General features: G+C 31.6%; 2 long non-coding RNA genes across 3 annotated transcripts; one reads left to right on the top strand and one right to left on the bottom strand.

Annotated features, from left to right (window-relative positions):
• The first annotated feature begins 6,884 nt into the window (after positions 1 to 6,884).
• On the top strand, positions 6,885 to 16,413 carry LOC120069419 (uncharacterized). 2 transcript variants are annotated; one of them, XR_005479529.2, is made up of 3 exons: positions 6,885 to 6,950; positions 8,628 to 8,798; positions 16,051 to 16,413. It is a non-coding gene; the product is annotated as an uncharacterized LOC120069419 (long non-coding RNA). The 2 variants fall into 2 exon arrangements; XR_016526034.1 differs by lacking the exon at positions 6,885 to 6,950 and adding an exon at positions 6,965 to 8,324.
• A 7,371-nt stretch (positions 16,414 to 23,784) lies between these two features.
• LOC150038286 (uncharacterized) lies at positions 23,785 to 27,091 on the bottom strand. The gene is made up of 3 exons (XR_016525302.1): positions 24,613 to 27,091; positions 24,303 to 24,543; positions 23,785 to 24,082 (listed from the first exon to the last, which is right to left on the bottom strand). It is a non-coding gene; the product is annotated as an uncharacterized LOC150038286 (long non-coding RNA).
• Positions 27,092 to 27,560: the final 469 nt, after the last annotated feature.

Genomic DNA, 27,560 nt, shown 5'->3' on the forward strand with positions numbered 1-27,560 from the left:
AATTAATTCAAGAGAATTAGATTAAAAAAGAATTAATTAATAGAGAGGTATTACACATATACATACGATGTTTATGATATATATATATATATATATATATATATATATATATATATATATATACACACATACACTAAATTAGATTTAATATATAAATAGTTATTTAATTAATGTGTAAATTAAATTAAATAAGTGTTATTTAATTAATTAATTGTGGAAAAGCAAAATAGGAAAAAGGTTTGACCCTTCTTTATATAAGACCCCCCTATGGCCCCTTTGGGAGACACAGACACAGAAAAAAAAAAACATTGACAATATACAACACATAAATGTTATTGTGCAAAATTTTCCTTCAACCACGAAGAGAATCCTCTCTACTCTCCAAAATCCTTTTCTCTTCTTCCTCTCCCAATAGTTGGATACCACCTATTCCTCTATTAGAATCCTAGAGAATAACAAGATTATTCTCAAGGTAGTGTTCAAGATTTTTTAAGAAATTGATCGTGATCAAGATCGTTGGAGGAATCGTTCATTGGAACTTAAAAAGGATTGTTCGTGAAGCTTGGGAATCTACAAAGTTTAGAATGGTTCTAATATTTTTCCCTAAAGCATGCTATATTACATGTTTATATTATGTTTAGTATACTAAGTTTGTTTATGTAAAAATGGAATTACGGGATGCAAGGCATTCACAATGCTTCCGCTGCAGGATTCGATCCCATCAATATGTCAATAACATACTCATATTAAGATGAAGGATCTTGATGATGCTTCTTTTATATTAGAAATTGAAATATTTTAAGATCTTCTCAAGGTATTTTGAGATTATCACAAAAGAACTACATTGAAAAGATTTTACGTAGATTTGACATGAAAGATTGTACACCAGGAGACACCCTGGTGGCTAAAGGTGATAAATTTCATTTAGGTCAATGCCTCAAGACTGTACTCGAGACTAAGGAGATGCAGAAGGTTCCCTATGCATCGGTTGTTGGAAGTCTAATGTACGCTCAAGTATGTATACGTCTAGATATTGTGTTCATAGTTGAAGTGTTAGGTAGATATTTGAGGATCATTGGAAAGTAGCCAAACAGATTGTGAGGTATTTACAGAGAACAAAAGATTATATGCTTAGTTATCAGAGATCAGAATTTTTGGAAATCATTGGGTATTATGATTTTGATTATGTTGGATGACGAGACTTACGATCCACTTCAGGCTATACCTTCATGTTGGCTGGAGGAGCTGTATCCTAGAAAAGTGTTAAACAAACACTGATGGCTTCTTCTTCCATGGCTACGAAGTTTATAACATGTTATGAGGTGTCATGGAATATGGTTGCGAAGTTTTGTCACTGGGCTGCAGATAGTGGTTGGCATAGAAAGACCACTAAAATTATTTTGTGACCATAAGTCGATAGGGATGTCTTCCAACAACAACAAAAGCAATCGAAGTCAAAGCATGTAAACGTGAAGTTTCTGGTTGTTAAAGAAAGAGTTCAGAATGGTCAAATTTTGATAGAACACATAGGAACAAACTCTATGGTGGTAGATCCATTGACTAAAGGTTTACCACCTAAATTTTTTCATGAGCATGTTGCTCACATGGGTGTTAGTCACTTTTCTGATTCCATAATTTAGTGAAAGTTTGTTATTGAAAATGTTCTTTGACCTTAATTTATTTTCTATATAGAATAAAGTTGATGGTTTATGTTTTTATTTGAACTTGTTTATCATGCATGTGATTTAACATAAAGTTTTTAAGAATGATCTCACTAAGGAATTCAAACCCATTGGAAATAGGCATGATCTAGATTACTTTGCATGTAGTTTTCATGTTATCCATCCATACTTGATCTATGTCATTGAATGTATTAGAATTGGTGATCAAGGAAGGTTTAGTTATAGGGGTAGTGACCAAAGTCGCCTTGATTCCGTGCTAATACAGAAGATGGACCCGATTGAACTAAAGGAAAATTCTATTATTGAAATAACCTATTTCTGCGTGCTTAAAGTTGATGTGATTTAAATACATTAGGTACACAGACATAGCCCAAGTGGGAGATTGTTAGACATATTTTATAATAATACGTATAATTAAACTATAAACTATATATGTAGATTGATATTTTATCACATTGGATTATTTTATTAGATTGGTCATATTATGTGATCTAATTAATTAAGACCCTAGATTCCTAATTGAGTATGGACTTAGTGGGTAGAAGCTCATTTTTAGTTAATTAGGGTTTAATGGGAACCTTAATTGAACTAGTATATAAAGAGACCTTAGGACTATGGTCCCCAATATAGCAAGCAGTCTCTCTTTAATCCAATCTAGAAAGAGATTTCACTTAGGGCATCTGGAGTTTTGGTGGAGGAAGACAATAGTTGCCTTATAATTGTCGTCAATTTTGAGTTGGAATCTAGTATGTTATTCTTAACAATTTAGCATAAATGATCCTAGGGTTATATCTATTTAATATAGATTTAAAGTAATTATGCTAACAATAAGATCTTATATGGACTAGTTCCACCACTGAACATTCTTATGATAGTTCATTCACTTGGTGTAAAAATTTATATCATCTAATAACATAAAGATAATAAAGAACTTTAGGTCCAGAAGAACCATATATATATATTTTTTTGAAATAAGTGCACTTATAATTTTACTAGTTTATACTCTACCTATCGTAGCATAAATATAATATTCCTCCAAAGAAAGATATTGGAGTAGAGTTAAACATATGTTATGCTTTTATTTGAGAATTAGTTTACATGGATTTATTTTATTATCATAAATTTAATTGTGATCTAGTTGATTGTGAAGATGTAAGTTACTTATCTAACCCATAAGCACTAGATCTTAACCAGGTTACTTAGTACATAGAGAATAATTTTTATATCATAGTTTATGAAGCAAATCATAACAACTACTTTAAATTATGTTAAAATCTTGATGATGTATGAGACTAGCCAATAGTGTTCTTATATGAAGATGATAAAGCATAAAGTACCAACATCACTATTCAACGAATATATTCAAAAGACGACTTGGGAGACTTATTAACGAAGGTGTTGCCTACAACAACACTTGAAAAGTTAAAACACAACATTTGTATGTGATAACCAAGAGTATCAAGTGATTTTTTCATGAGGGAAAGTAAATGTGCTGCACTCTTTTTCCCTTGACTATGGTTTTCCTAGCAAGGTTTTTAATAAGACAGTTATTAAAATATATGAATGATGTACTTTTTTTCCTTCACTAGGTTTTCATCTCGTTGAGTATTTCTTAATAAGGTCTTAACGAGATATATTCTATACACTATGGACATCTATAGGAGAGTGTTATAAATATTCCATTTAGATATAGATGTCCATAGATTATATATCTCCAGATATTATTTCCAAATATCAATATCTTCTCTATTATCTTCTCCATATATTTACCTTTTTCATATCTTGTAAACTCTATAAGTATTGGTTATTAAGACCTTTGAGATATACAATTGAATAGATAATACATTCACTCTCTATTTTCTTTTCTCTCTGCTTTGTTCTTTATTCTATTGTTTTATAACCATTAGAAGTTTTTCTTACCCCACCGGTTCAAAGATTGAATTTTTGCCGACATCTATGAATATTAAGAATTTATTTCAGGGTTTGCTTTGTGTATTAATTTATTTGGGCATAATTTTGTCGGTTGATTTTTTTTATGGCTTGTTTTCATTAAAATGAGTAGATTTATTTTATTTGGTTAAAATTGGTAACTACAACAATGGAGAAAAGTCGTAACATTTTACCACAACTTTGTCAAAGCAATGATAAAAATTGGTTCCCCCTTGTATTATGATCGTTATTATCAATTTCTCATTTCTCTTACAACTTTTTGAAATATTAATAAAATTTATCCTACGTTAATTCATTAGTCTTAGTAGCATTTATTATTAATAGATAAAAGAAATTATATAGTTGTGAACTCTAACATACACGTAAACATAATTTAGTATAGTCATTGTGTTCCACAATTAATAAATAGAAAAGAGTAGTCATATATAGTTAAAACATGTTTAGTTAAGAATGTTTTTTTAATGTATATGATGCTCAATTCTTTTCGTGTTTGGTATATATAATAGATCATTCTCTCATTTGATTAAGTCAGAAGTTCAATTTTTCATCTCGATAATTATTCTACTATAAAAAGCTAATAAAGTTTTTTTTTTTTTAATTTTTTCTTTTAACGAATGTGGTCAAATATAACAAAAACAAATGCGTTGTACTAATTTATTATTATTATTATTATTTACCATTAAGAAATATGAACTCCAAATGAAAGTCTCGAGGAATACTCATATAAAAATAAAACTGAAAATTAAAGTTAAAAAGTATAAATATCTAATTAGTAATATAAAAATTAAAAATTGTCGTACAAGTCAATGAATTATTATTCCTATAAATTTGAAAATCAATGGTATATAATCATCAAAACTTAGGTTATTATTGAACGTTAGTATCGCGATGTTTACTTTCTCTAGGCTCTTTGAAGTGAAATATCATCAAAATATATATATATATATATATATTAATAGAATGAGATGTGATTAATTAGAGGTACACCCAAACATGCATTTTGGGCATTTCTCTTTGAAAACTCTATAGTACATATGTATCTTGCTTAATTATCAATATATACTTATGGATACAACACTTTTAAAAAGGGCAATTTATATGTATAAATATATAACAAATTGCCATTATTTTAATTTACACAGACTTCTTCACAATCATTAAGATCCTGTTTGGTAACTATTTGGTTTTTATTTTTCTTTTTTAAAATTAAGCATATTTCAATCACGTTTCTTACAATGATTTGCATCTTTATTAAGTATAATAGTTGAATTCTTAGTCAAATTTAAAAACAAAAACAATTTTTTGAAAGCTTCTTTTTTAGTTATCAAAATTTGGTTTAGTTTTTTAAACCATTAGTAAAAAGTAGATAACAAAGGAAGAAATTTTAGAGGGTGGAGTAGTGCCCGTAGACTTAATTTTCAAAAACAAAAACACCCATTTGGTAATCATTTTGTTTTTTGTTTTTTTAAAATTAAGCCTATGGACACTACTTTTACCTCCAAATTTCTTCATTTGTTATTTACTTTTCTTCTATGGTTTAAAAAATCAAGTCAAATTTTGAGAACTAAAAAAAGTAGTTTTTGGAATTTGGCTAAGAATTCAACCATTGTATTTAAGAAAGATGCAAATCATTGTAAGAATAGTGGATGAAATAAGTTTAATTTTCGAAAACAAATACAAAAAATCAAATGGTTATCTAACATGGTTAAAATGATTACTAAACGAGACTTGAGTTAAAAAGAGAAAGAAGGAACACTCCATCGTTTAAGCCAGTTATTTTCTAAAAAAAAAAAAAAAAAAAAAAAAAACCTCTTAAACACTCCATCGTTTAAGCTAGTTATAACTTCTCTTATTCTTAAGTGTTTTTATTTTATTTTTTATATTTTTATCTCAGTAAGAATGCGTATAGATTATGTATGTATACATATGAGAAACATACGGTCAAGAAATGGAAAATGTTATAGAAAAGGTTATATGTTTAAAAAATATATATTTAGGTGTTTTCGTGGTGCATCTATTTTTGCATCGTCCATCCAAATTTCTATTACAACTTGACACATTGTGACATGACAAAATTTTCTTTTTTTTAAAAAAAAAAAATATGTATTTAAATTTTTTTCTTCTAAAACTGAAGGAGATACATGAATATGGGTGTAACCTGGGTTGCAAGAATCAAAATAACAAAAAAATATAATTTACCGACCATTCTAAATCTTTTGTAGAGAATCATTGTCTTGACTACACAAAATTAAATAGAGAATTTTATGAAGATATGGAAATTTGAACGGAGAGAAGATTGGGATGGGAAAACCATCTCCTTTGTCACCAACTCGCTTCATGAACATCCATATTTTCTGTTAATTGCTCAAAAGTCCATGTTTCGCTCTAATTAAATGTCAAAATAAGTCATTTTGAAAAAAAGTTAAAATGTTTGGTAACCACTTAAAATAGATTTTGAAACATTTTCAAAATGCATTTTATATCACTTTTATTTTAGAGATTAAATAAATATTTTTTTTTCTAGTCAATTTAAAGAGACCCTAACTATTGAGAATAGGCCAACTAACATAAATTCTTAAGTTAAAACGTTTGAACCTACATAATTTATATTTAGAGTTAGAAAAAAAAAATAGAGAAAGAGAGAGATTTGTCCTATTGCTTTAATATTATATTAAATTTAGAGAAAAATACAAACACACAGGAGAATAATTTAATTTGGGCATGTTATATTCATTCTTCACGTGTGATTAAATACATTTATAACTAGTGACATGTTACCCACTAACGACTAATGACTTCGACCATAGTTCAAACTAATAAACTATATACAAATGACCAACTATAACAAATATAACTCCTATTAACAAAATTTCTAGAAAATGAAAGCTTATGTAACTAATTATTTTGATTAATTTATTAGTTTATGTGATTTCTAAATACTATTGTATGCAATATACCCACGGGATATGTCTAAGATTATTATATGTTTTTTAGATTGAATATAAATTATGATCTATAGCTTTAAAATAGGAATTTTGTACCAAATAATACAAATAGGAAAATAATCTTAAAATATGGTACATTTTAAAAATATTTGCTAATATGGCAAATATTGACCGGTCACCCTATGATTTTTAAAAATTCCAAATCTACCCTCAATTATACGCTCGGCTATTAACTTTTCTTTTATTAATTTCCCTTTTTTACTTTTCCCTTTTCTTTCTTTTTGATCTATCAGCCATGCATCTCTGTTTTCCTTTCCTTTTCTTTCCTTTTCCCATTGCTTCCTCTTCGATTCAGTTTCTCTGTCTTCAGATTGTGAGTTCGTTTTCCTTTTCACCCTTGCATCTTCGATTATGAGTTTGTTTTCTTTTTGCATTCTTTTTTTATATTTGGTTTTTTGTTTTTTTTTTTTTTCAATTTCTTCAATTCACTTACTCTTTTCTTTCTCTTTTTCTCAAGAGCATAATGATTTCTTCAACTCACTGTGAATGGAGTGGATTGTGAGGGGAGTTTGTTGTGCTTTAATGTTTTGCTTTCTTCGTTGTGTTCTTCACTATTTTCTTTGATATTTTGAGGTTTGATCAATTAACTAAAATATTGCATTCTTCACTCCTTCCTTTAATGATTTTGAGGTTTGTGTTCTTCACTCTTTTGTTTAATGATTTTGAGGTTTGTATTCTTCACTCTTTTGTTTAATGATTTTGAGGTTTGTATTCTTCACTCTTTTCTTTGATATTTTCTTTGATATTGTATAATATATGTAGAAACATACCAGTGTATTTTGATGTTTTTTAGGTTTGATATTACGGCTACCTTAGCTTTTTGTTTGTCATTTATGATTTTATGCAATCTTCACTATATTAACTTAGGGTTTAGAAGCTGCTCTCATCAATAGGAACATAAGTTGGCTATCATTGATAGTGACTATCACTGATAGAATATATGCCACTGCTATCATTTTTTATGTGCTCACTGTTTCTTGTTGATATTAGTTAAAAGATATGCCTAGTTATAGATTGGTATCAGTGACAGTGATAGATTGATATTTGCCTTTGATAGATATCATAACTTATTGATATTGTTATTCATGAATTTTTGTTTTACTTTCACAGGAATTTTAAAACATGGTCATTCCAATAGTTATTTTTCATAGTGGAATATGGAATGAAAAACATTGTTATGTGAATTACAAATTTACTGGAGTTTTATTAGATGATGTAATGGTTTTTGAAAATTTTTTCGATTTAATAGTGAAGGAGATTTGTTTGAATGCATCTACTTCTTCTATAGAATTATCAACTTTATTAGATTTTGTTATGAATGAAGTTCAAAATGTAGTTGAAATTAATGAAAATAAGAATGTAGCTTGGTTTTTGGCTTTAGTTAAAGAACACAATACAAGACATCTTTTGATTGTCGCATTGTCATTAGTTCGTGTTTGGAAGTGTTTTGTGGATTCTTAGAGAGTTTATTAATATTCATGATTGTTCTATAAAAAGTGTTCAGACCTCTATAGGTAAATTTCTTCGTCCTTAATAGCTGAATGTTTGAAAAATGATTTTAGATTTAGTCTTCCTCATACCTCAACTCCTAATGATATTATAAATAAAGTCCGTAAGAAATTTGGAGTCAATGTTAGCTATTATAAAGCATGGAGGGAAAAAGAGCAAATAATGAAGTCTTTGAAAGGTGATGCACTTGAATCATATGCTTTGATTCCAAATTTTTTTTTATGAAGTTAGAAGAAAGGAATCTATGTTTATCTTTTTGCTTCCAACTTATTGACGAGGTTGCATGATCTATCAGTGATAGCTTCTATCACTATTAGGAGTCTGTCACTAGTAGCTTCTATTAATTATAACATGAAAATGATGGAAGCTATCGGTGATAGACTCCAACTAGTGATAAAAGCTATCACTCATAGACACCAATCAATTATACATCTTTCATAAGCTTACTTAACTATTTGTTTTTATGTTTATCTTATTTTAGGTACATTCACGACCTATGAAGCTAACATGAATGAGTATTTTAAGCATTTTTATATGGCTATTGGAGTGTCAATTGAGGGTTGGAAACATGGCGGACCCAATATATCTATTGATGACGCGTTCTTGAAATGTAAATATGCTGGAAATCTTTTGATGGCTTCAACAGTTGATGGTAACAATAAGATTTTTCTCTTACTTTTAGTATTGTTAACTTTGAAAATGGTGCATCATGGAAATGGTTTTTTTCGAATATAAAGAACAGTTTTGGTGATAGGAAAAGGATTATTATTATTTCTGATCGATATCTTAGCATTTCAAAAGGTGTTATGAATGTTTTTCCAACTGTTGAGTATTATGTTTGTCAACGACATCTTTTGCAAAATATGAAGTTGACTTATAAGGGTTCTTTAATTGATAACATATTTTTAGCTGTGAAAAAGTGTATACAATTGATAAGTCTGAGTCTTATATGAAATGGATGGAATCGATATATCCTACTATTCGAGAATATCTCAGTAAAGTTGGTTTTGAGAAGTGGGTATGCGCGTATTCTAGGAAAAATGTATAATTTAATGACTACAAATATTTCATAGTGCTTGAATAATATTTTGAAAGAGCCTAGAGATCTCTTTGTTGCATCTTTACTTGATTCCATTAGAGAAATACTTCAAATTTGGTTTTACGAAAAATGTCAAACAACATTATCCATGAAGATTATTTTTGACTAGTTAGGCATAGTCTGAGTTGTGAGAGCAACACAATCAGTCAAGAAGCTTCTGAAGGGATCGAATCCCGTAGTGGAAGCGTTTTGTGAGAACGCCTTGCATCCTACAATTCGATTTTTACATGAACAAATTCAGTATACTAAAACAAAATATAAACATGTAATATAGCATGCTCTAAGGAAAAAGATTAGAACCATTCTTATCTTAGTAGATTCTCAAGCTTTACGAATAATCTTTTTTAAGTTCCAACGAACGACTCTTCCAACGATCTTGATCATGAACAATTTTGTGAACAATCTCAAACACTACCACTAGAATAACCTAGGATTCTAATAGAGGAATATGTGGTATCCAATTATTGGGAGAGGGAGAGGAGAAAAGACTCCTAGAGAGTAGAGAGAATTTTCTTTGTGGCTTAGGAAAAATTTTGTACAATAACACTTGTGTGTTGTGTATTGTCAATATCCATGTTAGTGTCTCACAAAGGGACCATAGGGAGGTCTTTATATAGAGAAGTGTCAAGCCCTTTTCCTAATCTTTTTCCTATTTTCCTTTTCTATAATTAATTAATTAAATAACACTTATTTAATTAATTAGCATAATTAAATAACACTTATTTAATTTAATTTACACATTAATTAAATAACTATTAAATCTAATTTAATGTATGTATATTTAATTATCAGAAACATCGTATATATATGTGCAATACCTCTCTAATTCACTTGAATTAACTAACTGAATCTTATTCAAACATTACTTTCCAATTTAATTTGAATTATAGATCATATGCATAATCAATTATATATTAATCACATTAATATATGGTTTCCTCAAATTAATTTGAACAAATCAAATCATTCATTTTAAATATTCTCTAGTGAGCTAACAAGAGGATCTGGTGGACCTATAGATCAGAAGCTCCAACGATATAAGATTAATTGGCTAAACTCATTGACCAAGTTAATCCATATTCGTTAACTATGGGTACACTCCACTAAAGACCCACAACTACACTCTTCTCAGTACAAATATATTTCTATGTCCATGGATATAGACCAATAACAAAAGGTTAGTCCTTCACAAGTGTTCGCAACTCCAACTGGGTCAAATAACCATTTTACCCTTAGGTTACCTCTGATTCTTTAAGTACCAGTGCTCCTCTAGTGAACAACCTATTTATGGTCCAACAAATAAACAGAAATCCCTCTTGGGCCAATGAAAGGGTATGGCCCTTTGTTCAAGTCTACTTAAGGGAACATTTATCTACTTACCCTTAAGGTAGGAATGAGTGAATTTCATCTTGTATTATTATTACAATCGACAAAACACCATCGCTTAAACGATCGCTTAGCGAACGCCTTTGTATCGTATACCGCGCGATCGTGTAGGTAGTAACTAAGTGATGAAGTATACTTACTAAATGACCATCTAACATGCACCTTCTTCTAAACGATGAGCATCAAATGCTCCCACTACAATCATCTACGCAATCGGACAACCAACGCTACGCGATAGAGAATATTTAAGATAAATCCCAACGATCGTTTACCTTAAGCTACACGATACGACCAACTCTTGATCATCTTCCTTGTTGAGAACCGCATCACCATACTTCGAAACTTCATCATGAACGACTCGACTAACTCAAACTCTTTGAATTACAAACTCGATAGCATGTTAATTACACCCAAAAATACATGGGCTCTTACAAATTAACACTTTTACTTGTAGGAAGCTTTAAACAAAGGCAATTAAATCCATAAATATGTTGGGATTGGTGTCCTAATTCTCCCAGAGTCTCGTTGTTGTAATTATACACATTGTTTTATGAACAAAATAACTGTTATTTCATTCTGGCATTTACTCTATCTTATGAAAAATTAACCATGTATATGTGATAGAAAAGTAGATCATGCCTTAAGTGGTAACCTAAATAGGTCTGTAGTATAAGGATTAAGGTGGGATACCTACGGATACGGCCCGCTTTATAGAGGTTTGTAAGTATTGTAAACTACTATAGATGGTAGATCCTGATCATTCATGTAGAGACATGCGAGCGGGGGTGTCTTATATAAAGAGTTTGTATAAGACTGGACCACGAGATGACTAGACTCTGTATATAACGTCGTTGATACTAGAGACTTACATCTCACCTAAACGACCATAGGTGACACAACCTCAATCCTGAGTGTTTTGGAAACTCTTGCCTTTGAGGGCGGTCCTTTTATTAGTATGGGTGAGAGTGGCTAGATTTCCAACTCAACATACTTACCTTTTTGGGGATTTGTCTGTTCTGAGAGCTAGAAACTCACTTACACAAGATGAAATTCACTCCTTGCTTGAAGCAGAGGTAAGTAGATAGATTGCTCCCTTAAGGGCTGATTCCGGGGCTTGAACATAGTGGCCACAGCTTCTTTTTGGAAGAGAGAACTTGGTCATAGTAGGACTATGACTTATATTCATCAGAGGATTCAATGGCACTTAAGGAATTAGAAGTAACTACAGGGGCATAACGGTTATTGGTCGAGCTGTACTTACGAGCGATCTGTGAAGGATTGTCGCACTGTTGATTGGTTAAGATGGACACATAATATATTTGTGATAAGAAGAGTTCTGGTGTCGGTCTTTAGTGGAGTGCCTGGCAGTTAATGGATGGTGGATCCCGTGACTAAAAAGTTTAGTCAGTTATTCACGTACCGTTGGAGCTTTGAGCTACAGGTCCATAAGGTCCCTTTGGTAACTTAATGGATTCAAGTTGAGGATAAGCTCTTGGTGTTTATTTGAAATGTTCAAATTGATAAGAGATAATTCGATTATATATGATATGATCGGTATGGTGTATGAGATACATCAAGTGGAGGATTAATGTAAATGAGATTTACATTAAAAGCCATGGAATAGAAAAAGAGCATGGTTTATATGTTTCATGAGATGAAATATTAAAACTATAGGTAATAAATATATTATGGTAAGTTAGTTATCATTTATATTTATAATAATATTAATTATTGGATAATTATCTTCTTTTCTCTTATAACCAATTGAGTGGGAGGTTATTGGTGGTTTCATGGTAACCATGAGATAAAAAAAAAATGTTTTCCTAATTTTAGTAAGGTTGACAAAAAGGATTTGCAAAAATGTTGTTTTGAGAGTTCCACTCTCGGAAAATTCTCACGGAGAAGTTGTCAAGTAAATAAGATTTACTAAGAAATAGTTTGGAGTTAGTTAAACGATCGTAGAGTGTTCTTACACGATAGACACTCAGCTAAGCGATGAGCTAAACGATCGCATAACTTTTGTTAGACGATGCATAGCTTTTCCTAAATGATTGGGCATCGACCAATACGATAGGTTGTTCCATCTCCCACTTCCTCAATCATTTACACGATTGTGATTCCTCGATTTTCTGCCTCAAACCAAGTCCACACAGAGCCCACCCTCTGGATTCTCACACCGAGAATACCAAGATAACCTTCTTGGTGGTGTCATACTCAACTTGACACTGTCGAGGTTCTGTGGAGGCCGATCGTGGTCTTCGGGGTGTTCATGATCTTGACGATCGCTTAGTTTGAGTGCGCGGTGTTCGTACAGTGTAGTGGTCATGTTAGAAAAACATTCGTGTGTTGCTATGTTGCTGTGATCGAGCGTTCGTGATCGAGGAACTAGAAGATGAGTCTATAAAGGTTTGTTGATTCCTCCCTTGATCTGTAGTAAAGCATGTTGTAATTTTTATTTTATGCATAACTGCATGTTTCCATTTGTGATTGTAATTTTAAAGTTCATATAAAAATGAAATTTGGAAAGATCTTTTCGCTGCTCATGGAAATCCTCATGTCCGATTTCCTTCAAAACATTCATCAACTCCATCCATAAAAGTATTTAACAATTAAACACAAGTGCAGAAAACCCATCACGAATGTAAAAGAAGTACAAAACAGACTTAAAATTTGGAATATCAGAACAACCTGGCTCCGATACCAATTGAAGGAAATCAGACACAAGGATTTCCATGAGCAGCGAAAGAATCGTTCCAAATTTCAATCGTATATGAACATTACAATTACAATCACAAACGGAAACATGCAATTATGCATAAAATAGAAATTACAAATGCTTTACTACAGATCAAGAACAAAAATGAACAAACCTTTGCAAACTCATCTTCAAGTTTGTTGATCACGAACGCTCGACCACAGCAACAAAAAAACATATTAACATTCGTCCAACACGACTGCTACACTGCATGAACACCATGCATTCAAACTAAGCGATCGCCAAGGTCACGAACATCCCAAACACCGCAAACGGTCTCCACAAAACCTCGACAGTGTCGATTTGAGTATGACACCACCAAGAAGGTTACCTTGGTATTCTCGGTGTGAGAATCCAGAGGGTGGGCTCTGTGTGGACTTGGTTAGAGACAAAAAACAGGAGGAACCACAATCGTGTAAATGATTGAGCAAGTGGGAGATGTAACAACCTATTATATAGGTCGATGCCCAATCGTTTAGTAAAATCTATACGATCGTCTAGCAAAAGCTATGCGATTGTTTAGCTCATCATCTAGTTGAGTGTCTATCGTGTAAAAACACTCACGATCGTTTAGCTAACTCCAAGCTGTCGCTTAGTAAATCTGATTTACTTGACAACTTCTCTGTGAGTATTTTCCAAGATTGAAAATCTCAAATCAACAAATTTTACAAATCCTTTTTCTTTTCATTCTTTTACTAAAATTAGGAAAACATTTTTTTTCTTTTATCTCACAGTTACCATGAAACCACCAATAACCTCTCACTCGATTGGTACGTGAATAATTGACTAAACTCTTTAGTCATGGGATTCACCATCCGTTAACTGCTAGGCACTCCACTAAAGACCGACAACTGAACTCTCCTTACTACAGATATATTATGTGTCCATCTTAACCAATCAAAAGTGCGACAACCCTTCACATATCACTCGTAAGTATAACTCGTCCAATAACCGTTATACCCCTGTAGTTACATCTAACTCCTTAAGTAAAACTGAATCCTTTAATGAACTTAAGTCATAGTCCTACTATGACCGAGTCCTCTCTTTCAAAGAGAAGTTGTGGCCACTATGTTTAAGCCCCAAAATCAGCCCTTAAAGGAGCAACCTATCTACTTACCCCTGCTTTGTGGAAGGAGTGAATTCGATCTTATGTATTGAGTTCTCAGCTCTCAAATCAAACAAGTCCCCAACAAGTTAGGCATGTTGAATTGGCAATCTAGCCACTCTCATCCATACTAATCAAAGAACCGCCCTCAAAGGTAGGAGTTCCCAAAACACTCAAGATTAAGGTCGTGTCACCTATAATCGTTTAGGTGAAATGTAAGTCTCCAGTATCAACGACGTTATATACAGAGTCTAGTCATCTTGTGGTTCGTCTTATACAAACTCCTTGTATAGGACACCCCCGCTCACATGTCTCCACATGAATGGTCAAGATCTACCATCTGTAGTAGTTTACAACACTTGTAAACCTCTACAAAGCGGTCTGTATCTGTAGTGTCACCAGGATCAGGTATCTCACCTTAATTCTTATACTACAGATTTATTTAGGTTATCACTTAAGGCATGATCCACTTGTATATCTCATATACATGCTTAAGTTTACAAAGATAACTATGGAACTTTCTTTATTGGATATGAGTAAATGCCAGAATGAAATAACAGTTATTTTATTCATAAAACAATGTGTATAATTACAAACAACGAGACTCCGAGAGAATTAAAACACCAATCCTAACACTCCCCACTCGGTTCTTGTCCACAAAATGATAGACATATTGGGTCGATGACCCTTACCCAATCAAAGGAAAATCTCTCATGAATAGAAGTTCATAATATACTTAGAATTAAGACTAAGTTGCTTAGGTCATCTTATTGAAATAGGAAACTAACTGTTAATGGTGTTACATCTAGTAGTTACTATTTCGCGGTCCAGTCTTATGCGTCATTGTATAGGATACCCTCACTCACATGCCAACTACACAAACGCGTTGGATTATTGTGTTTGTATTAAATATAAAGTGGGTCGTATCCATAGTGTTATCAGGATAAGATGTCCAATCTTATCCCTATACTATAGACCCTTCAGGTTGTATCTTGAGCATTGATTCATGTATGTGTCTCCACATATAGTTTAAGACTCATAAGGTAACCTTAGATGTTAGTTTATTGGATTTAAGATTATTAAGACAAAATAGACAAATAACGCAAACAACGACATTTATTGAATTAACATTTATAACTCTTTATTGATGACGGTCAATTAATAACATTTACTATCTATGAGTTTTAGGGCATAAAACCCAACAGTTTTAAAGTACAAAATTAACCATTAGTTTACAACGATAATTTTTTTTATTACGTAGTTGATTATATTTTGTTTTTCAGGTTGATCCTATTAGCAATAAAAAATATCTAGTAGTTGATGGAGACGATCATTTTGTGGTTAAATTGGTCTTTAAATCGTGAAATTGTCATTTGGAGGAGATTCCATGTGTTAATGCTTATGTTGTTATCTGTGGGCTAAAATTAGATATCTATGCTTTTGTGTTAGACTATTATTTTTCCAGTAACTGTTAACCTATAAAGGATTGGTTAATCCTATTGGAAATCATTCTGACTGAAGCTCTGTTGACATTGATGTGAATGTATTACCTCCAATAGTTAAACGCTTGGAAGACCATGAAAACAAAGAATATTGTCGTTTGGTGAAAGGAAAAGCAACTTGAAGTGCAATCGATGTCATGTTCATAGCCATAATTGTAGGACATGCAAATTGCCACCAGTTGTTTGATGATATTAAAGAAGCTTGTTTTGTCATAATTTATCAATAATACTTAGTGTGACAACTTGTTTTGTCACTGATGTTTATTAATTTATCAATTATAGACAGTGAGACAATTTGTTTTTCTTGTTAATGTTTGTCAATTTTTTTTAGGGTTGATACCCTAAATCTCGTGGTCTTGTAGTTTGTAAACTTTATTTGTACAGACAGATTATTTACTAAATAAATCAAGTGTTATTTTATTTGAAATTTAGTTGCATTAACCCAAATCAATAAACTAAGATTCAAGGTTATTCGATGTAGCTTAAACGTGTATATGGTGACATACAGTTGGATCATGCTTAAGTAATAATCTGAATGATCTATAGTAGATGGATAAGGTTAGGTACCTTATCCTCGTAATACTATGAATACGACCCGCTTTATAATTGTTACAATTGTTGTAAAGTGTTACAAATGATCTGATCTTGATTATTAATGTGAAGACATGTGAGCGGAGGTATCCTATGCAAATAGTTTCTATAAGATCAGACCACGAAATGATTAGTCTCTCTATAACGTTGTTACTAGAAGAGACTTGCATTTCACCAAGATGACTATAGGTGACTTGACCTTTATCCTAAGTGAGTTGTAAACTCTTGCCTATGAGGGTGGTCCTTTGATCTGTATAGGTGAGAGTGGTCAAATTCACCAACTTAATATGCCTACCATTTTGGGGATTCGTCGGATTGGGGAGTCGGGAATATAGCTACACAAGAAAGAATTCGCTCTTTCCCATTATTAGGGTAATTATATAAATTTCTCCCTTAAGGGCTAATTTTGGGTCTTGAACAATGAAGTGTCTCGCCTTCTCTTAGCTCTAGAGGGGTTAAGTTATAATTGAACTGTGACTAATTGTTCATTAGAGAGATCAGTTGTACTTAATGCATTCTTGTTATGCGATGAATTAATTATGATGTGATGCCTTACAAATGCATAGTTTTATCTATTTAGACCTAAGTATAAATCCAATTGAATCCTTGTGAGTCCAGGGTCGAACTCATGGATTGCATTATATCAATGCATTATCAATTATTGTTTCGATCTTTACGTGAGTTGTTTTGTTAAGTATGCGATAAGTTTGTTCCTATTCTATTGCTAAAATAAAATAAATAATGGTGGGTGTGATGGTAAACACAATCGTAAGCAAACAGCCTATGCGAAGAGATTTCGATTTCCAATGAATAAGAGTAGAGTTGAGAAAAATATTCACTAACAATTCCTAAGTAAATGCATAAATCATGCATTCAAGCAAATTACTGAAAAGTCAGAACCAACATTTTTCAGTGCAAATAGCCACAATATCCAAATTATAGGATGCATGCGATGCGTGTCGATGCAAAAAATGTCTGTATCTCTAAAGGTAATCTCTTCTTGTTTTATGAGGTCTAAATCTTTTACTCTTTCAAGCATAGATTCATTCTATTCAGAACAATCTTTCGACTTATTCAAATAGTTTTTAAAGTATGCATAAAACAAGTTGAACACACGATTAAGCTTTTCTTAGTTTATATTAGTTATAATTTTTCTCAACTCATAAAGAAATTAGTTGCTCATGGTAGCTGGTGAAGAGATGGATAAAAAAGAAATACTATATATGCATTCATATTAAAAAAAAAAAAAAAGAAGTTTCTCAAGGTTTTGCACAATATAAATGATAACAATAACAGAAAAAGAGATATAAATAGAAAATCAAGCAGTGGTATGTAATTCCTTTCTCCCTCCAGCACTGTGGATGACTGCCTTGCTAGATTGTGCTGAAGATGAAGTGTCTTCTTTGTCTTCTAGAAGAAATCTTGAATTCTCACTCAAGATTTCACGAGGGCTCAAAGGGAAGTGTTTATGAAGTAAGAAATTGTGCAGATTTTCCTCTAACGTCTTTTTTGTTGTGTCCCTTTGCATGAAAATATCGGGCATATTTATAGGCATCAAGGGACACTTATTCTTCTCTCACTAACGATTGAACTCCCAAGGTGCATTAAATTCCATACACTAATGTGTCGCCTACTTCACGTCAGAAGTTTATTGGCTCTTCCGTGAAGCTTTCTTATCAGCCACTAACTCTAATTTGACCTCTATCGTCATATGCATCATGTCACTTTCTATCGCATGAAGCTATGTGTTCCCACCATTCGAATCCAATTTTGGCCCCAGGAATTTTCTTCTACAGTGACATCTTATGATCGCATGAATAACTTTTTGCATTCACAAAGCATGATTTTTATAACTTTTGGATTATGAGATTGTGTTCATATGCGATCACATAGTATAATTAATTCCATGATTTTCTTGCCAAGTTGTCGCATTTTTCATGATTTTTCCTAATTGTTTTAGGAAAAAGAGATACAATAACTTGTATTTCTACAAGTTATCACACCTCCAAATTTAAAACAATGTTTGTCCTCGAGCATATATTTAGCGTCCTAATATATCTTACAAGTTTTGACGCATTACCTAGACCTCTCAAAGTGCCTCCTATTCTAGATTTGTTAGACTAAGACGTTCTTTGGTTTTATTCTTTTACCTATGAAAATAACCTTTAGATGCGGCAAGCTTATTTTTAAAAAATCCTCTACTCATTTCCAAGGCTATCTTATATTTCATTTTCAAGAATAGGCTTTTGGTTCAAAATTTAGTAAAAAGATTCTCCTTAATGTGCGTATTTTATCATCTCACCTTCGTTTTGGCTTGCCCCCATAGGTATCATGCGGACATCCAACTACGAGCAAGGTGCTCTTTTCAGACTTAACTCATCCCTTCGTAAATTTCGGTCTTTAGCAGAGTAATCGGCAATTAATGAAGGTTAATTAATTTAATTAAAAAGTTTAATTAATTAATCTCGTATCCTTGGAGCTTCAATTTTTAGGACCATAAAGTCCCCTTGTTAGCTTAATAAGAATCAAATTAATTTTAGATTAATTTGAATTGTTCAAATTAGTAAAAAAAAAATTAATTGTATGGGATACAATTAAATGTATGTTGATACATTATAATATAAAGTTTAATGAGAGAAATAAATGTTTGAATATGATTCAAATATTAATTATATAAATATAATTCATATAAAAACTATAGGTTATTAAACTATAGGTTATATGAGAGAATATAAACTATAGGTTATATTATATGTGATATAATATATAGTTTGGACTTAATTATATTAAACTAGTTAATATAATCAATATTTCATTTTGAATTTTGAATTAAAAAATATAACTCCCAATGAGTTATAATAATTAGTGGAGTATGTTATTCCACAACTCATTCCCATCTCTCATAAGGTTGCCTAAGACAGAGGAAGAGTTGAGTTTTTATGTGATTGTTTTTTTTTTTTTTTTTTTTTTTTTGCAAAAAGTCTCTCCCATCATCATCTTCTTCCTCTACAATTTTTTCTCTCAAGAACACATTCTCCTTTCCCTTCACCGAAATTAAACCAGAAGCCCACCACAACTCTCTGTGATTCTCACCTCGAGAATAACACAATTTTCATTGTGGTTGTGTCCTCTTTACTATGTGTGAGGGCTTGTTGTGAAGCCAAGTTTTTATGTTGATGTAAGTGGGAAAAGGTCATGTTCTTGTTGTTGAAGAGAGAATACATGAAGAATCGATTCTTCAAAGGTTAGTATTTAATTTCCATTTTCACTCTCTAAATTATATGTAAAAGGCATGCTTAGGGACTTCGATCAAAATGTAATAACCAGAGGGATTCATCTCCTAAGGTCAAGAGAAAATTGTTTGTGAGCTTAATCAATCCATTTATGGATTGAAGTAAGTACCTCGATCTTGAAATATAAGGTTTGCTGAGATCAAATCTTATGGCTTCGATCAAAATGTTGATGAGCCTTTTTGTCTACAAAAAAAATCATCAACAGTTCAGTAGCTTTCTTAGTGTTGTACATAAATGATATCCTACTCATTGGAAATGATGTAGGTCTGCTGATTGATGTTAAACAATGATTAACGGCCCAATTTCAAATGAAAGATTTAGAAGAAGTGCAGTTTGTTCTAGAGATCCAAATCTTCAAGGATTATAAGAACAAAACGCTAGCCTTGTCTTAGGCATCATACATTGACAAGATGCTTGTCAAATATTCTATGCATAATTCTAAGACAAGTTTGTTACCTTTCAGGTATGGAATTGTCTTGTCTAAGGAACAATGTCCTAAGAAATCTCAAGAGGTTGAGGAAATGAGACTGATCCCCTATACATCAGTTGTTAGCAGCCTAATGTATGCAATGTTATATAGTAAACCTGACGTTTACTATGTAGTGGGGATAGTAAGTAGATATCAGTCTAATCTAGGATCAGATCACTAGACAACTGTTAAAACCATCCTCAAGTATCTTCAAAAAATGAGGTACTACATGCTTGTGTATGGGTCTAAGCATTTGATCCTTACAGAATACACTGACTCTGATTTTCAGACTGATAGAGATTCTAGGAAATCCACTTCAGGATCAGTGTTCACTCTTAACGAAGGAGTTGTGGTCAGGAGAAATACAAAGCAAGGTTGCATAATTAACTCTATTATGGAGGCAGAGTATGTAGGGGCTTGTGAAGTTGCCAAGGAGGTTGTATGGCTTAGGAAGGCTGATTTGGAAGTTGTTTCAGACATGTCAAAACTCATCACTTTTTATTTTGATAATTGTGGTGTTGTGGTATTGTGATAATAGTGGTGTTGTGGCATATTCCAGGGAGCCTAGAAGCCACAAATATAGGGAGCATATAGAGCGTAAGAATCATCTTATCTGAGAGATTGTGCATCGAGGGGATGTGATCATCACGAAGATCGCTTCGAAACTTTGTTGATCCATTTTCAAAGGCTCTCATGGCTAAAGTGTTTGAGGGTCACTTGGAAAGTTTGGGTCTACGAGGCATGTATCATCTAGTCTTAGGCAATTGAGAGATTTTTACTGGGTGCGTAGTGTATGCCCTAATTTATTTTTTTATGTATTGTACTTAGCTTATGTACTTTGTATTTATACACTCCACTAGTTTTAGGACAAGTAGAAGATTTTGGGGTTGATGGCCTAAATCTCATGGTCTTATAGTTTGTGAACTTTATTTATACAAACAGATTATTTATTTAATAAAATAAGTGTTATTTTATTTGAAATTTAGTTGCATTAACCCAAAACCAATAAACTAAGATCCAAGGTTATTCGATGTAGCTTAAATATGTATGTGGTGACATACAAGTGGATCATATTTAAGTAGTAACCTAAACGATCTGTAGTAGATGGATAAGACTGGGTACCTTATTCTGGTGACGCTACGGATACGACCCGCTTTGTTATTGTTACAATTGTTGTAAAGTCTTACAAATGATCTAATCCTGATCATTCATGTGAAGACATGTGAGTAGAGGTATCCTATACAAAGATTTTCTAAAATATCGGACGACGAAATGATTAATCTCTCTTTATAACGTCATTACTAGAAACATTTCATCAGGATGACCATAGGTGACTGGACCTTAATCCTGAGTGAGTATTGAACTCCTACCTGTGAGGGCGGTCCTTTGATCTGCATGGATTAAAGTGGCCAGATTTACCGACTCAATGTGCCTACCATTTTGGGGATTTGTCTAATTGGGGAGCCTGGAACACAGCTACACAAGAAAGAATTCACTTCTTCATGTTGTTAGGGTAAGTAGATAAATTGATCCATTAAGGGTTGATTCCGGGTCTTGAACAATAAGGTGCCTCACCCTCTCCTGACCCAAAAAATGTTCAGCTATAATTGGACTATGACTAATTGTTCTTTAAAGAGATCAGTGGTACTTAAAGACTTAGATGTAAAGGTAAAATGATAATTTTGTCCCAAGTGTACTTAAGAGAAATTTGTGAATGATCAACGCACTTTGAATGGTTATATCCAATGGACATAGAAATATATGCACAGTGCGAAAAGTGCAATCGTCGATCTTTAGTAAAGTGACCGACAGTTAATGAAGGTTGATTAATTTAATTAAAGAGTTTAATTAATTAATCTCGTATCATTGGAGCTTCAATTTGTACGTCCATAAAATCCCCTTGTTAGCTTAATAAGGATTAATGAGAGTCAAATTAAATTTGGATTAATTTGAATTGTTCAAATTAATAAATAGAATTAATTGTATGAGATATAATTAATATAATGTATGTTGATGCATTATAATATAAAGTTTAATGAGAGAAATAAATATTTGAGTATGATTCAAATATTAATTATATGAATATGATTCATATAAAAACGATAGGTTAAAATTAATATGAATATGATTCATTTTAACTAAAACTATAGGTTATATGAGAAACTTTAGATTATATTATATGTGATATAATATAAAACTATAGGTTATATATTACTTGTAATATAATATATAGTTTAGATTTAATTATATTAAATTAGTTAATATAATTAAACCTTTATTTTTAATTTTGAATCCAAAATTATAAATTCGAGGGAGTTATTATGACTAGTGGAGGGAGTTATTCCACAACTCCCTTCCATCTCTCATAAAGTTGCCTAAGGCAGAGAAAGAGTTGAGTTTTTACGTGATATTGTTTTTCTGCAAAAAGTCTCTCCTATCATCATCTTCTTCCTTTACAATTTTTTCTCTCAAGAACATATTCTCCTTTCTCTTCACCGAAATTAAAGCAGAAGCCTACAAATCTTTATGATTCTCACCTTGAGAATAACACGATTTCCATTGTGGTGGTGTCTTCTTTGCTATGTTCAAGGCCTTGTTGTGAAACTGAGTTCCTAGTTTCTGTGAAGGGAGAAGATCGTGTTCTTGTTGTTGGAGAGGGAATACATGAAGAATCGGTTCTTCAAGGGTTAGTATTCAATTTTCCTTTTTCCTCTTTGAATTATTTGAAAAAAACATGCTTAGGGACTTATATGTTTATCTTGTTTTTATCCTCTGTTTTATTGAGTTCTGTAAAAACAAAATTCTAAGACACCAAGGGATCATATGCTTTCACTTCAAGAATTCATTTCCTTCAAATTTATCAATGATAGCTAGTGAAACGAACTTTGTCTTTTATATAATATTCTTTAGCCAATATGAGATTGTGTTTTGATTGAATTTGCTTTATCCACAACAAAGTTTTGATATTTCTCTACTGATATAATGTTATTAGTGATAGCTTCTATCTCTGATACCACATTATCAGTGATAGCTTCTATCTCTAATATCTCAAGTATTTAATGTGAACAATTTGATCAATGTTCAATTTTTGAAGAATTTATTTCATCAACTTTAATCATCTGAATATTTAAATGATATAAATGTCTTCTTTCACTGGAAAGTTGCAAGTATAAGATAAGCATTTTGGCATTAGTGATAAACAAAAGCTATCAGTGATAGTTTTTATTACTTATATCATACTATCAGTGATAAAAACAATCACTGATCTAATGTTTGAACAACTGAACAATTTACTGAACATCAAATGTTTATTTCAACAAAATTGCAATTTAATTTCTGAAAGTACAAAACTAAAAGATATGCATTTCGAAATAAAAATATATTGTAAAAGCATAACAATCTAGTTTCAAATAAAATCATAACTATAGCAATCCATTGTCAAACAAAAACCAATCTAATTGTCAAACAAACACCTAACTATTACATGCAATCAAAGTTGGGATATTTTGAGATCAAAGCTTAGAGCGTCATCCTTCCACCTTGGAGAATGCCTTGTAACTTTCCTTGGAGACACCTTCTTTTTGTCTTTTCTTGGATTTTTTGCATTCTCCAAAATTTTCCTTGTTAGTTTTGTTTGTCTCTTCGGCCTCTTCTCAACAACAATCTTGTCCGTATTTTCAGCTGCAACCTTCAGTTTATACTTTTTTGGACTCTTTTTAGTAGTCTTTTCAACAACCTAAAATCGTTAAATAAAAAACAACATGACATCTATCAATACATTATCAGTAAAGTAAATAAAGCTTACTATCATTTGTATTATCAGTGATAGAAGCTATCATGGATAGTATTTTACCAGTGATTAGAGACTATCACTAATAGTATGATATTAGTTATAGAAGAAATCACTGATAGCACGATAATCCTACACTTCAAAACATCAATCAATCATTATTTACCTTCTTTCAATCATTCTTTTTTTTTTCCTATTTTCTTCATCTATGTTCTCTTCCTTTTCTTTATCTTTATCCTCCTTTTCTTCCTGATCTTTTTCTTCATCTTCAAGATCTTTCTCTTCATCTTGTACTTTTACATTTTCATTATCTTGTTTCTGTTGGTCATTTCTTGAGCCTCCTTGTCTTTATTTTCTTGAGCCTCATTTTCTTCAACCTCCTTGTCCTCAGTAGTTTCAGCTTTAGTCTACATGCATATATCATTTTTGTTATTATACTTCTTTATAAAATAAAATAAAATAATCATAAATTTTACCTCTTTGCGTCCAACATCTATAAGTTCCAAACTTGCATCTAAAAGCTCCAAACTAGATGATGGTATTTTGTTCTTCTCAAGAGATTCTTGAGATTGCTTTTCACCACCTTCTTCTTTTTGTGGAAGTTGATCACTGAAAGATTCTTTTATGTGGCTCGATATATCAAGCGTCTCCTTGTGTTTTTCATGAATGTCTTTCTTAATGTGTTCTTGTCATTTTTTTAGTTCTTCAATTCCTTCTTGTAGTGATGCAATTTTTTCTTCCAATTGATATTTGTTTCCCTTCTTTTTCCTTTTCAATCTCCATCTCCTTTGTTGTCAGCTCCACAAAATACCCAAAATAGTTTGATTGTAATTCTTTTTCAATTGAAACCAATGTAGCAACAAAACACTAAAAGATTAATAAAGATGTCAGTGATACTATCACTACCTGATGGCATGTTTATAGAAACTATCACGAATTTCAAGTTGTCACTGATTGCTTTTATCTATAATAACTTCCTATCAGTGATACAAGCTATCACGAGTAGCTCAAAATTAGTGATAAAAGTTATCATTGATAACTTGAAATCAACGATACCTTATATGTTATTAGTTAGTTATCAGTGATAGAAGCTACCACTGAAAACATAATATCAGTGGTAGTTCCTATCATTGATAGCATGCTAATAAAAAATAAATAAATAAAGGAAATAACAATGATAAAATTTTGAAGATGAAGAAAGGTAGGTTGAAGCTCTCTCTTTACAAATTTAGTATTTGTGTTAAAGAAGATGTTCCTAATTGTGTTATCCATCGATTCTTTTTCATTATAAAAACCATCTATAGAGTACTCATCACAATTCAAACCTGTTATTAAACAAAATTCTTTGAGGTCAAATTCTAAAATGTGTCATTCTATATCAAAAGTTCAAGATGTTTTGTTTTGTAGTCAAGCATTGCCTTCTAATCAGGTGTGATATGAGTTGGATGAGCACCTTTTTCATTTTCATGTCCAAGAAGTGACCAAAAGGACCTTCCCTAAATAGTTAGAATGATAGCTCATCTAAAGTTCCTATGTTGGATAAGACTTGTAATGTGATGTAGAAGCTCACTTTCAATGGTTTCTCCATTTACTTTTAGGAACTATTAATACATTTTCCTCTTTATACAACAACATAAATATAAGAAAAAAGAAACTACAAATGTATACATTTAAAAATATCATTAGATTGTGGACCTTGAGCTTCTTGGACTTTTTTCTAGATATTGATGTTGATCCTTCCAATAATTTTCTCTTTTATTTCTCTATTTATACTAAAAACAAATAACAACTATATCACTTTACAGAAACATTACCTTCATATCATTGATAGTAGCCTATTAGGGATATCACTTAAAGATGGTATCAATGATATCCTTCTAGTGTTATATACTTTTAGTGATACTATCAGTGATAGATACTATTAGTGATAGCAATAAAAGAATATTACTGATAGTAGCTATCAAAAATATAAGTTGATAGCATAATTAAACAATCAGCAAATTAAAGATGCTATCAGTAATACCAATCAATAGCCCTAATTAAATAATCAACAAACTAATGATATCAATGAATCACTATTGATATCCAACTAATGATATCAAGTTGTAGTATAGAAAACATACTTATTACCTTCATACTATAGGAAGCAGAGATAAATCCATCAACAAACTTTAGATAGGAAATAAAGATAGTAGATTTCAGTGATATCCTTCAACATTGATAACGATGTATAAGACTCTCACTTATGTTGTTATCAAATTTTTCTAGTTTGCATGCAATATACTAAATACCAGAAAGCCTAAAATAGCATACTATCAACAAACTACCAACATACTATTATTACAAGGCAGGAACAACATGCATAAAAAATAGTCGTGATTACTTGCAAACTAAATTAGCAAATCAAACACCGTACAAAGAACTTCACATAATCATTTTTTGTTCAGAAAGAAAATCTATCACAATGATCAAAATGTAGAATCAAAACTTGTGAAACACTTGAAACATGAAAAGAATCACCAAATACGATGTAAACTGAAATTGAAGCAGTAAAATCATGGATTGTGATTAAAATTGAAGGTTCGGTAGAAGAAGAATCAGTATTTACTGCATCTCACTAACTAATCGACTTAATACAAAATGAATCTCTAAAAAACCCAAAAAAAGATGGAGAATGCACAATATATAGACAAACATCATTTGAAATCGAAATCAAAACTATTCACACTGATTTTAGGATTTTGGAAGAGATATTGGTAGGAATAGACGACGATCGAAGAATCAAAATCACTACTATCAACGGAAGAGGAACCATGCCCTAAATTAGTGAGACAGTTTCAAATGATGGCTATCAGTGAAGAAGAGACGCAGAATCGAAGAAGAAGAGACAAAGGAAAAGAGTTTAAGAAGAGAAGAGGTGTACCTTTTGAATTTTGGAGCGAAATTGAAGGGAAGAAAATAGTCGCACAGTTTTGATGGCTATGAGTGATTTGGGCATTTATTGATTGCACGAAATGGCTTCTTTTGGAAAATGGGCCAGATCGGTGGATGTCCCTTTTTGGTCTTTTTAGACATTTGGGCCTAAATTTGTACTATATTTGCAATTACTTTTCCCTTGTTTTATAAACTCTAATATTTATAGGTTGATATCTATGCAAGTAACCCTTTAAAATAAGTAGAATTATTAATAAAATACTTTAAATCTATTATCTGATGCTTTGGATGACGGACCACGTACTCTAAACCGAGGATTTCTATTTCAGTTTTTATTTTGGACTTTATTTTGAGCCTATTTTGTTTTAGTTTAAAATAGGTGATATATTGGCATATTTTTTTTCCTTTAGATGTTTTGTTTTTACACATTATTTCATTTTTCAGATTACTTTAAACCATCAATTGCATACATTGAATTTTCTTCTTTCTT

This window comes from Benincasa hispida, chromosome 1, assembly GCF_027475165.1.
Source record: "Benincasa hispida cultivar pf3 chromosome 1, pf3_genome.v1.1, whole genome shotgun sequence".
Lineage (NCBI taxonomy): Eukaryota > Viridiplantae > Streptophyta > Magnoliopsida > Cucurbitales > Cucurbitaceae > Benincasa > Benincasa hispida.